Raw genomic sequence first — 12,148 nt, 5'->3', positions numbered from 1 at the left:
TTATCATGAGATGACTCTGCTCCAACTTGCTTGTCTATTCCAGTCAAGTTTTCAAATACCCAGGAGAGAGAAATGGACTGGCCAGCTTGTCAGGCATCTCTAGCTATGGCTAGGAAACAGTAACATGGTCACTGGGGGGCTGGTTATGAGCTAGAAGCCACTGCAGTTTGTGTCTGTTAGAGAAAGGGGGACCCTTTCATCCTGCCCCAATGATAGGGATCCAGCAGAAATTGTAGATAAAGAAAAAAAGTAATCAGGCATCTCATGGAAACAGATTCTGGCTATAACACAGTTCTCAGCCAACCACTGCTCTCTCTTCATCTGGGAGAAATGGCCATTCCTGTTCTCCTCACCCAGCTCCACTCAAAAGCAGGGCTCCGGGGCTTCCCTGGTGGCGCAGTGGTTGAGAGTCCGCCTGCCGATGCAGGGGACGCGGTTCGTGCCCCGGTTCGGGAAGATCCCGCGTGCCGCGGAGCAGCTGGGCCTGTGAGCCATGGCCACTGAGCCTGCGCTTCCGGAGCCTGTGCTCCGCAACGGGATAGGCCACAACAGTGAGAGGCCCACGTACCGCAAAAAAAAAAAAAAAAAAAAAAAAAAAGAAAAGAAAAAAAAAGCAGGGCTCCTCACCCCTGTTCCCTTGTTGTCTATTGCAATAAAATGGCCTCTGATGGAGGAGACGAGAGCTTGGAGTACATGTGGCCAGGCAGGCCCATGCACCATCAGAGTGTCTGGCCCTGAAGAATGCAACCCCATCCTCAGCTACACAAAAGTTTTTCTTCCACGTGAGTAAGCACTTGATCTGGATCTCTCCACATCTCTCCTGGGAATCTTATCCAACTGCCTCCTGGGAATGATCCACCTGAGAAACACAACGGAAGTCCTTGCCATGGCTGTTGCTGGGTTCCCTGGAGTTCTGGTTCTAATAGGACTGGGGACTGGCATGAAGTGCTTCTAAAGCAACAACCCATTCATGGCAGGGTGAATCAAAATATGGTGTTATGCCTGGATCTTTATCTCTTTGTTGAAAAATAAGAAAGACTCATGAATAAGAACAAGGGAGAAATGAGCAAGTTAATGAATTCACATACAACTTTAAGACTGTGGAGTTTGACGGTAAAATGTTAAAATTTAAGATTTTAAAACCAGGGTTTCCTTGGTGGCACAGTGGTTAAGAATCTGCCTGCCAATGCAGGGGACACGGGTTCGAGCCCTGGTCCTGAAGATCTCACATGCCGCGGAGCAACTAAGCCCGTGTGCCACAGTTACTGAGCCTGTGCTCTAGAGCCCACGAGCCACAACTACTGAGCCCGTGTGCTGCAACTACTGAAGCCTGTGCGCCTAGAGCCTGTGCTCCACAAGAGAAGCCACCGCAACAAGAAGCCTGCGTGCCACAACTAGAGAAAGACTGTACACAGCAACAAAGACCCAACGCAGCCAAAAATTTAAATAAATAAAATAAATTTTTAAAAAAAGATTTTAAAACCAGCACTGCTCACTCAAGTCTTCTGTTCCTGCCTATTTTAACATGCTTATCTTGTTCATATTTGGCCAGAATTATCATTATCCTTATTGTCATTTTTAATACCCAAGATGTATTAAAAGTACATCCATGTACCAGATACTATACTAAACACTTTCACCATATTATCTTATTCCATCCTCTCAGCAGCCCAGTGAGGTGGGTACAATTATTATCCCCATTTTACAGATGAGGAATGTGAGGCCCAGAGAGGTTAAGAAACTTGCCCCAAGGTCCTTCTGCTGGTGAGTGGTGGAAACTGAATTTGTCTGACTGCAGAAAATAACCTCTTAACCACCATAAAATCTGAGTCGGAACATTGATAATGATTCAATATTGCCATAGGCAGAGGAACCCACATGTCTCCCTCAGGCTGTGGTAAAGCTTTGGGGGCTTACATGTACTGCATTTGTGGTCAGACCCTTAGGGAACTGTTGACCGAAACCACAGGCCTTGGCCAGGCCCACTTGCCTGAGTTGTCTCACATCAGGAGGTCCTGATAAGGAACACGGTGCTGCCTTGAAAGCTAACCAGGAGACTTCAGGAGGAGCCAAAAGAGGAAGGAGACAACCAACCTCCCAGAGTCCTTTGCTCTGGAACCCATCTTGGCTGAGAGATGCTCGTGCCACCAGGAAGGACCCTGAGTCAAGACTATGGGCCAAGCAAAATGATTGGCCAGAGACAACCCGGAAAATAACCCCATTACCATAAACCCTGAGACTACAACCATGTAGTAGAGCAGTTCTCCTGGGTTCCCTTACCCTGCTGCTCTCTGCCCAGGCGCCCCTTTCCAATAAAGTCTCTTGCATTGTCAGCACACGTGTCTCCTTGGACAATTCATTTCAGAGTGTTAGGCAATAGCCCACTCTCGGGCCCTGGAAGGGGTCTCCCTTCTTGTCACAAGACCTCCCGGTCTTGGATAAATAGTGGCCTGATAGCCAGGCTCCAACACTAGCCTCTAGTAAACAGACTCTTTAATTTAGCTTATCGATGGGCAGTGAAGACATCAGACTCCATTGCAGCAACCCTGGGAGGATGCTCTGAGCTCTGCCCTGCCCATTAGGAGCTGTAAGTTTGTGCAACAACCAGAAAATTAAACCCACCCGGGGAGGGGACATTGATTTCCAATTGGCATAGTTCACCAGATGCTGTTTGGTCTAAGAATTGCTTGACCTCTACTAGTGACGCCACCTGCCTTGGCTTTGGAGGGAGTGTTCCCAGCAGGAAAGGCCACTGCACTCCTGCTTGCTGCTGGATGTTGGGCTGTAGGCGTGGCGGGCTCCCCATATGTTGCAGGGGAGAGGCCAGCCACGCCCTGGGATGGATTCACCCTCTTATCCAACTCTGGGGCTAAAGCTACCCCCAAGAGATTACAGGCGCTCCCACCCCCAACTAATTAAATAGGTGGCCTCCTGATGCTAAAAGGGAATGAGGGCGGAAAAACAGCCGGACCCAGAAACCACCGATGCGTGCCTAAACAGTCTCTAATGGGTCAGGGTGGTTCTTTGCTGGAGACCTGGTGTTCTGTATAGTTTGTAGTTTTCAAATCTTATAGTTCAAAATGTATGTCATAGAAGCTTTACACATTATTTAAAATAATATTACCTATTAATGAGTATATCTTACAATTATTATTATTACACACCAATCCTTGTGTTAAAACATTGGAATAAAAGTAACTATTCAAAGACAATAGTTTTTCTCATGGGACAACCTGCAGATGATTCTACTACCTTATACAACACACACACAAACACGTAAAGAGGAGGCTTCTGGATTCAAAGCTAAGTGTCTGCCTAAATTACCTAAATCTAAATGTTCCTGCAATTATAAGTTTAGATGAAAACTAAAATCATGGTTTGGATTAAGGAAAGAAACCTTTAGAGTTTTTCAGGAGTTCAGCCCTCAAGTGAGTTATTATTAGTTGTTCTGCTTTCCATTGTTTTTGCTACAAATCGTTTAGGAGAGGATCTGAGATGCAAAGAGGAAGACAGTTGCAATAATAGGAAATTGGACTAAATTAAAATGATACTAAGTCACAGCACAACTTGGCCTCTTTGCCACCAACTTTTGACATTCTAATTAGGGTAAATGGTTATGCAAATCTAGTCAGTCACTCATTTCTCCCCCAGCCAGAGCGCGTGTGATTGTTTAAGTGAGGACTGTTGATGGCATAATTAAAGCTCTCCTAAAAATTAACTGGGAATTGGAGGACAGCCTCCAAAGATGCCCTAATTTGTGGGCAGCCCAGCACAGCTGTCCTTTTGTCCAGCCTGCCACCAGGACGCCTCGAGTTTCCCCATCAATATAATAGAATGTGACACTTGAGGTGTTCTCAAGCCTCAGTCCACAGGATGGAGTGGAAGACACAGACCGGCAAGAGTCTGCTGTACCCAGGGTTGCCTCCTGGGCATGTTCAGCTGAGAAAATGGGGTTTCAGGTGACCCCAAACACGGAGCACAGAACACCTGGGTTTGGGGGGCATCTATGAAACAGAATTAATTGGTTGTGAGTTGATAAACGTTGAAGCTGCATGATGGGTGCAAGGGGCAGGGGGGGAGGGGAGCGGCAGGGAAGAAAGTCCGGAGTAGTAACTATAGTATCAATATTTGCTTTGTTTTTGTGCATGCTTGAAATTGTCCACAATAAAAAAAAAAATTTTTTTATGTGTACAATACTGTTAATTAAACAAGGAGGCCTTTCAAAATAAACAAAAAAATAAATAAACAAGGAGGTCGTTAGACTCAGGTGGTTCTCATACTTAGCTACATAAGCAAACCAAAACCTAAACCCATAGATGCATCAAGGGTAAAAAGTCAAAACCTAAGGACAACCAATCACAGACAGCCAACTAGGCTTTCCCAAACGATGTTGGAGCTTAGTCAATCAAATAATTTCCTTGCTCTGCTTCAAAGTCTTCTCGATAATAAAGTCTTGTCCCAGGCCCTGTCAGTGAAGTGCTCCTAACCACTTCTGGTTTGGCACTGCCTGATTGGAATAGATGTTTGCTCAGATAAGCTCTTAAATTTTAAAAATATGCCCCAGTTTATCTTTTTTTAAAAAAATAAATTTATATATTTATTTTTGGCTGTGTTGGGTCTTCGTTGCTGCACACAGGCTTTCTCTAGTTGCGGCAAGTGAGGGCTACTCGTCATTGCGGTGCGAGGCCTCCTCATTGTCATGGCTTCTCTTGTTGCAGAGCATGGGCTCTAGGCACACAGGCTTCAGTAGTTGGGGCACACGGGCTCAGTAGTTGTGGCTCGTGGGCTCTAGAGCACAGGCTCAGCAGTTGTGGCGCACGGGCTTTGTTGCTCCGTGGCATGTGGGATCTTCCCGGACCAAGGCTCGAACCCGTGTCCCCTGCATTGGCAGGCGGATTCTTAACCACTGCGCCACCAGAGGAGCCCCCAGTTTATCTTTTAACACTACCAAAAACTAACATTGACCATGAGGAGGAAGTTATCAGTAGCAAAAGTCAACTTATGGTTATCCTCTTAAAGGAGGAGAGTCATAGAGCACCTACTAGTTAACATGAGTATGCTGTTCTATTACTTCTTATAACAACACACCCCCACATCCCACCTAACGACTCTTCCCAGTTAGGCCCAAGCTTGGAATGAAGAGCAAAGACTGAGGAGAGACCAGGAGAGAAATGGGTCCAGGTAAGAGATAGAAGACGGGAAATCAGCTGAAGAGGGTGAGAAGAGTGAGATCCCCAGGTATCTATCCAGAGGATAACTAAGAGTTGATTATGAATTAATTCTATGTCGTTGTTGGGCTGCACCCTGCAGGCTTGCAAGCCCTGTACTTGCCCAACTTCAAGAAAGCCTGGAGTCAGCAGCAGAGACATCTACGGTTTGATGGATGGCAGAGCTTACATGTCTGAAGCAAGGTCCTGGAGCAAGACCCCATTGTGTGCGGTGGCTGGCGGGCAAGATGGCAGCCGTCTTAGCTCCTGTGGGGTGGGGCCGGGGACGGGGTGGGGGGGGGGAGAGATCAGGTTGGCTCATTGGTTACCGGGGAAACTAGCAGAAGGGCACGCCCCTCACTGCCCTTTTGAGAAGCTATCAGGTAAAGATGTTCAGATCTAAAGATTAGAACAATGACTAGCTGGGGTCTGGGGCAAGTACATACATAGGAAGGTCAGTCATAGGAGTAGGTATAGGTGAAGCAGGCACTGGTCGAGGGGATGAACAGAGAGCAAGAGAACAGACACCTTGAGCGGCCTGGGTGGCCTAACCATACAGTCATTAAAAAAAACAGTACAATCCGGGTTTCCCTGGTGGCGCAGTGGTTGAGAGTCTGCCTACCGATGCAGGGGACACGGGTTCGTGCCCCGGTCTGGGAAGATCCCACATGCCGCGGAGCGGCTGGGCCCGTGGGCCATGGCCGCTGAGCCTGCGCGTCCGGAGCCTGTGCTCCACAACGGGAGAGGCCACAACAGTGAGAGGCCCGCATACCGCGCAAAAAAAAAAAAGCAGTACAACCCCATTTGACTTAAAAATAACTTAAGTAAACACTGCTAAATTTAAAAACTAAAAAGTACCTGATAGTCAAGGTGCAGATTCTCTCATGTTTGACAAGCTCCCCTGGCAGCCATGAGTTAAGATGCAATGGGAAAAGAAGTTGGTAGTTTCAGTCCTATAGGTGGATGTTTTTTAAAGACGGGGCCCCTTGGCTACAGGAATCACAATGCAAGATAGCTGCAGGCCTTGGAAATCACCTATCTTCCCCAGTGCAGAATGATGCTTTTCCTTTCTTTTAGAATTATCCATGTCTAGGGTGACAGTAATTAATGAGCTAGTAAAAAGCCTCCCCAGTCAGGCTGTGCCCAGGATTTCCAAGCTTTGTTAGGAAAACTTGAGAGAACCAGTGTGGACTAATTAATTGGTCTTCGGGTAGTAACTAAATCAAAGGTGTCTTGGGTACCCTGGGAAACCAGAGTCTCCTCTTTCTTGTGAATCAATCAGCTTAAGATTGATGAAGGGCTGCTAAGGTCAGGCTTAGAAACACAAAACCATCTGCCAATTCTCTAGGGCTGGTACCTACAATAGAGCAATTTTAGAAGAACAGGTGTTCACTTTTAACTTACCTCTTCTTTTCTTTTTTGCTGAAATCATGACTTTAGCTAGGAAGAGCCTCCAGTTGGTTGATGAAATTCACAAACAGTCTATTGTAACTTAAAATAACCTGGCCCAAAGGTATTGTGATAACCTCAATTGTTCTTGCACAAAGTCATAAACCACTTATCCCAGGACTTCCCTGGTGGTCCAGTGGTTAAGACTCCATGCTCCCAATGCAGGGGGCCTGGGCTTGATCCCTGGTCAGGGAACTAGATCCCACATGCCGCAACTAAGAGCCTGCATACCACAACTAAAAAGATCCCGCACACCAAAAGGAAGATCCCGCGTGTGGCCACTAAGACCCAGTGCAGCCACATATATAAATACTAAAAAAAAAAAAAAACCACTCATCCCTGACAATGGCCACTCTGGCCTCTCTGGAAGAATTTGACAGCATCAGAAAACAGTAACTACAAGGCATTGCCCCAGAACAGCTGCCATTGCCCCAGAATGGCTGCCATAGACTGAAAGTTTGTGTGTCCCCCAAATTCACATGTTGAAACTGAATCCCCAGTGTGATGGTACATGGAGGTGGGGTCTTTGGGAAGTGCTTAGGTCATGAGGGTGGAGCCCTCATGAATCAGATTAGTGCCCTTATTTTAAAAAAGACACCCCATAGAGATCCCCTGCCCCTTCCACCATGTGAGGACACAACAAGAAGATTGCCATCTATGAACCAGGAAGCAGGCTCTCACCAGACATCAAATCTGCCACTGCCTTGATCTTGGACTGCTACCTTCCAGAACAATGAGAAATAAATGTTTATTGTTTATAAGCCACCTAGTCTATGGTATTTTTGTTATAGCAGCCCAAACAGATGAAGGTAAAGACTAAGCCAAGGAACACTGTTTCACTCTGAGTGTGGAACAGATCCAGTCTTGTCCATCTCCTTTGCAGAGTAGGCTTGAGAGCCCACAAAGTCCATAAAACCTGACACTTAAATGTTTCCGGTTCCTTGAAAGTATCTGCAGTAGGCTAAGAAAATTTTCATAAGTTTTTGATGATGATCTATAAACACATCCATATGTTTGTTGATGATGGCTCAATGACTATAGTTGTTGTTCCTCTATTAAGAAAAAAAAAAAAAAAGATTCAGGGTTAACACCAAGTTTTCTTCTTTTAAATGGAGGTATTTCTTGTTCTTGTTAACCATTTATGTCTCCAATTTCCCAAGAATATGGGAAATTCCCCCAGACACTCTTGTGGTAGATCGTATTTTTCCAAAGATTGCTGCAGTCAAATATACCCCATCTCATAGGCTCTTATTACAATGTGACATTAACAATCCTCCATTAAGAGGTGGGATTTGTGTCCCTGCCCCATGAGCCTGGACAGACCTTCATAAATGCCTCAACCAATAGAATGTGGCAGAAGTAAAATCATGTGACTTCCTGGTATAGTCATAAAAGGTGAGACAGCTTCCACTTGGTTTCTTGGGGCCTTGGGAGCCAAGCCTACATGGAGGAAGTCCAGCTCTCCTAAACCTGCCATGCTGGAAACATCACGTGGAGAGATAATGTAGAGATAAAGGTGTTCAAGGAGGCCTAACTGGGGACTTCCCTGGTGGTGCAGTGGCTAAGATTCCGCTCTCCTCATGCAGGGGGCCTGATCAGGGAACTAGATCCCACATGCCTGCTGCAACTAAGAATTTGCATGCCACAACTAAGGAGCATATGTGCCACAACTAAGGAGCCAGCAAGCCACAACTAAGGAGCCCACCAGCCACAACTAAGACCCGGCACAACCAAATACATAAATAAGATAAAATAAATTTTTTTTTTTTTAAAAGGAGGCCTTACTGTTCCAGCTCTCAGCTGTTTCAACTCTCAGCTGTTTCAGTGTCCCCAACTCAGGCTCCAAACGTGTGTAAACAGCCTTTGATGATCCCAGCCCTGCCTTTGAACCACCCCGGCTGACACCAGGTGGAGTAGAAACAAGCCTTCCCAATATGTCCCGTGCAAATTCCTGGGGACCCACAGAATCTCCGAGCATACCTCTAAATTTGGGGGTAACATTACACAGGACAGTAACCAAAGCAACCCTCTAGGGATATTCCTTGAAGTACAGCAAGGGCACTAGATTTGTAATCACATAGCCTGGTTTTGAATCCAGATCTAATCATCTCACTTAGCAGAGTAAACTTAAGCAAGTCAATTTCCTTTCTGAGCATTACTTTCCTCATCTATAAAACAAGGATAATAATGACTGCCTTAATATACATCAAAACATTGGGGAGAATATTTCCACACTTATGACAGACAAAAGTTCATAATAAAGAAACTGGTAACAAAATGCAATGGAAAATAAGCAAAATACATGAATAGAGAGTTCAGAGAAGATAAAATATAAGTAGCAAGTTACTGTAACAAAAGATGTTTAACTTTCCTAATCAGGTAAATGCAAAGTAATACTAAGCTATCACTTATCAGATTAGCAAAATTCTGCTGGTAGACTGTGGTGAAAAGGATACAGTGCTCTGGCAACATGAACAGCTACAGTCTCTTTTGGAAGGGTATCTGACAATAGCTACTAAAATGAAAAACACACACATTCCACTTTTTTTTTGCATGTGAGATCTTATTTCCCCCACCAGGGATCGAACCCATGCCACCTGCATTGGAAGTGTGGAGTCTCAACCACTGGACTACCAGGGATGTCCCCCAAAATACACACATTATTCAAACCAGCAATCTCTCTCTCTCAAGTCTATCCTAAAGAAATAAAAGTACCAGGACATAGAAAATAAAATAAAGTTGCTCTCTGCAGTACAGCTTCTAATGGTAAAGCATCTGGAAATAAAATCAAAGGTCTTCAATAGGAGACTGAAGGGGGAATTCCCTGGCGGTCCAGTGGTTAAGACTCTGTGATTCCAACGCAGGGGGCACGGGTTTGACCCCTGGTCAGGGAAATAAGATATTGCATGCCGTGAGGTGTAGCCAAAAATAAAAATAAAAAAAATAGGAGACTGAGGGGATTGATTGAGTAAATGGTGGAACAGCTAATAATGTTAGAACAAGCTAGAATGAGCTATAGTATGGATCTCTATAGTGTAGGTCTCTAGCCACCTCTACAGTACTGCTTCCCTTGTTCAGGATCCACATTCCCAGGAGATGGTTTCTGATTTGGTGGAGCCCGAGTAGCATGACTGCCCCCTGAGGTGCAGAGAGAGGTAGCACCTGGCCACCTTGGCTTCCTTGGAGGAAGTTGGCCAGTACCTCCTTGACTATTCACAATGATGCTGCATAACTCCAAACAAATAATCATAACAACAAGAAGTCAGGAAATGGCTTTAATCTATCTTGAGCTAAAAATTGAAAACAATTTTCCCATTCTTTAGCTATCCTTGAGTTTACCTGATGCCCCTTCAGCTGGACAGTCTCATTTCTTTCTCTGTTCCAATAGTACAAGGCTGTGACTCCTCTTATTGTGATTCAATACACAGGGTGTTCATGGTCTCCAAGAGTTCAGTCTCGCACTCACCTGATGCTCTCTGACACGAAGGACTGGTTTGTGGTTTTGACTGTCTCTGCTGTAAGTCCCATCCCATCAATCAATGGTCTCTGTTCAGCAAAAGCCATTTTGCATGTGTATAAAAGAGAAAATAGGCTTGAACGATCTTCCCCTTTACTAGAATCTCACTAGAGTGCTATACACTTTTTGATATAGGGATCAATCCCTGCTGGGAAAGATTACAGTATTAACTTGCAGTGAATGATTAACATTGCCAAGCCAACTCCCTAATATTGTATAAAATAAAATGTTTTGGCTCCCCTAAAAATCAGGGTTTCTTATTCTTGCAGGTCTCAGCAGCCCAACTTGTTTTGCATATGGTTGCATGTTTAATTAGTGATCCTTTTGTAAGTGTCTGCAATTAGCACCATGATGATTAATAAAATAACTCCTTTAAAGCTCCATTTAGCTAGCAGAACTGCACAATCAGGTGTAATTAATTCATCATTAATAAATCATGGCTGATTAAGTAATCTGTATATTACCAACATTTTACTGAACAGCTCCCACCTGAGCACAGCTAATTTTTCTATGCTGAACAGAACTGGAAAAACTAAGAGAAAAAAAAAAAAACCCAGCTCCTCCAAAACTGCACTAAGCAGCAAGTATATTGGTATGGTCAAGGAGATTCTGAGATAATGCACATTTAGTTATTGAGCTACATAGGCAATTGTCACTTGGGAGAGAAGAAAATAGTGGCTGAATACTAGTGGCTCTCAAGTGTACACCAGGATCACCTGGAGGGCTTGTTATAAATCAGATTTCTGGTCTCCATCTCCAGAGCTTCTGATTCAGTGGGTCTGGGATGGGGCCTGAGAATTTGCTTTTCTAACAAGCTCCCAGGTGGTGCAGATGCTGCTTGTCTAGGGACCACACCTGGAGAACCATAGTTCTCCCTTTCTCATACCCTGAGGATGACTCACAATCGCCATGATTCCTACGTCCTTTCTATAGGTTTTAATAGTTTAAAAAACAACAATAAAAATAGCTTACAGTATTTTTTTTTTTTTTCCTGCGGTACACAGGCCTCTCACTGTTGTGGCCTCTCCCGTTGCGGAGCACAGGCTCTGGACGCGCAGGTTCAGCGGCCATGGCTCACGGGCCCAGCCGCTCCGCGGCACGTGGGATCCTCCCAGACCGGGGCATGAACCCGTGTCCCCTGCATCGGCAGGCAAACTCTCAACCACTGCACCACCAGGGAAGCCCGCTTACAGTATTATTTATCTATCCTTGTGTTTACATGCTATCTCTTCAACTGGATTGTAAGTTTAATAATTACTTCCTTTTATTTCTCTCAGCCCCCATAGAAGCTAACTACTTCCAAGATGTAGGAACTCTAGACAAAACCCAGACATGCCATGTGCATTCATCTCTGAAGTCTTGCTCATGCCCCAGTCTTTCGAAGCCCTGTCCTTCAACACTCCCTAGACTATGCCATAGCATTCAGTGTCTGCCATATGTAGACCCTAATCACAGACCAGTGCAAGTGCTCATTATCTTTTCATGAAAGGATGAGCCTTGTTTTCCCAGTTAGAGTCCCTTGAGAGCTCTATAAGCTTCACCTCTAATCTCCTTTGCAGCCTGGCCCCCAGCTCTCCACCCCACCAGCTTCTAGCCTGGTGTCTTATACACAGGAGACAGCAAATTGCTTTTTACCAACCACATCAGATTGCTGAGCAGTAGATCTGACACATGGGCTGGGAATTCAGATCCCAGCTGGTCACCTAACTTGCAGAATACATGGGAGCCACAACAAGGGGAATTCCCACCCCAAAAAGAACTTGGAAAGGGGCAAGATATTACTTTTCATGTTTAATTTTACTACCACTCTATCACACATACATTTTAAAAAATTTCTGGGCTTTTTAGTTATTTAGTTACATGTCCTGATTTTTAGTTATTAAACATGAATGTATTCCAATGAAGAAAATAACTTTTTAGGTACATTACAATTACTCCAATCTTACCCTCCACACATGAACTCTTTGCACTTTTC

The sequence above is a fragment of the Kogia breviceps genome, chromosome 2 (assembly GCF_026419965.1).
Source record: "Kogia breviceps isolate mKogBre1 chromosome 2, mKogBre1 haplotype 1, whole genome shotgun sequence".
In the NCBI taxonomy this organism is placed as follows: domain Eukaryota; kingdom Metazoa; phylum Chordata; class Mammalia; order Artiodactyla; family Physeteridae; genus Kogia; species Kogia breviceps.
Note: the sequence above shows the minus strand (reverse complement) of the source record.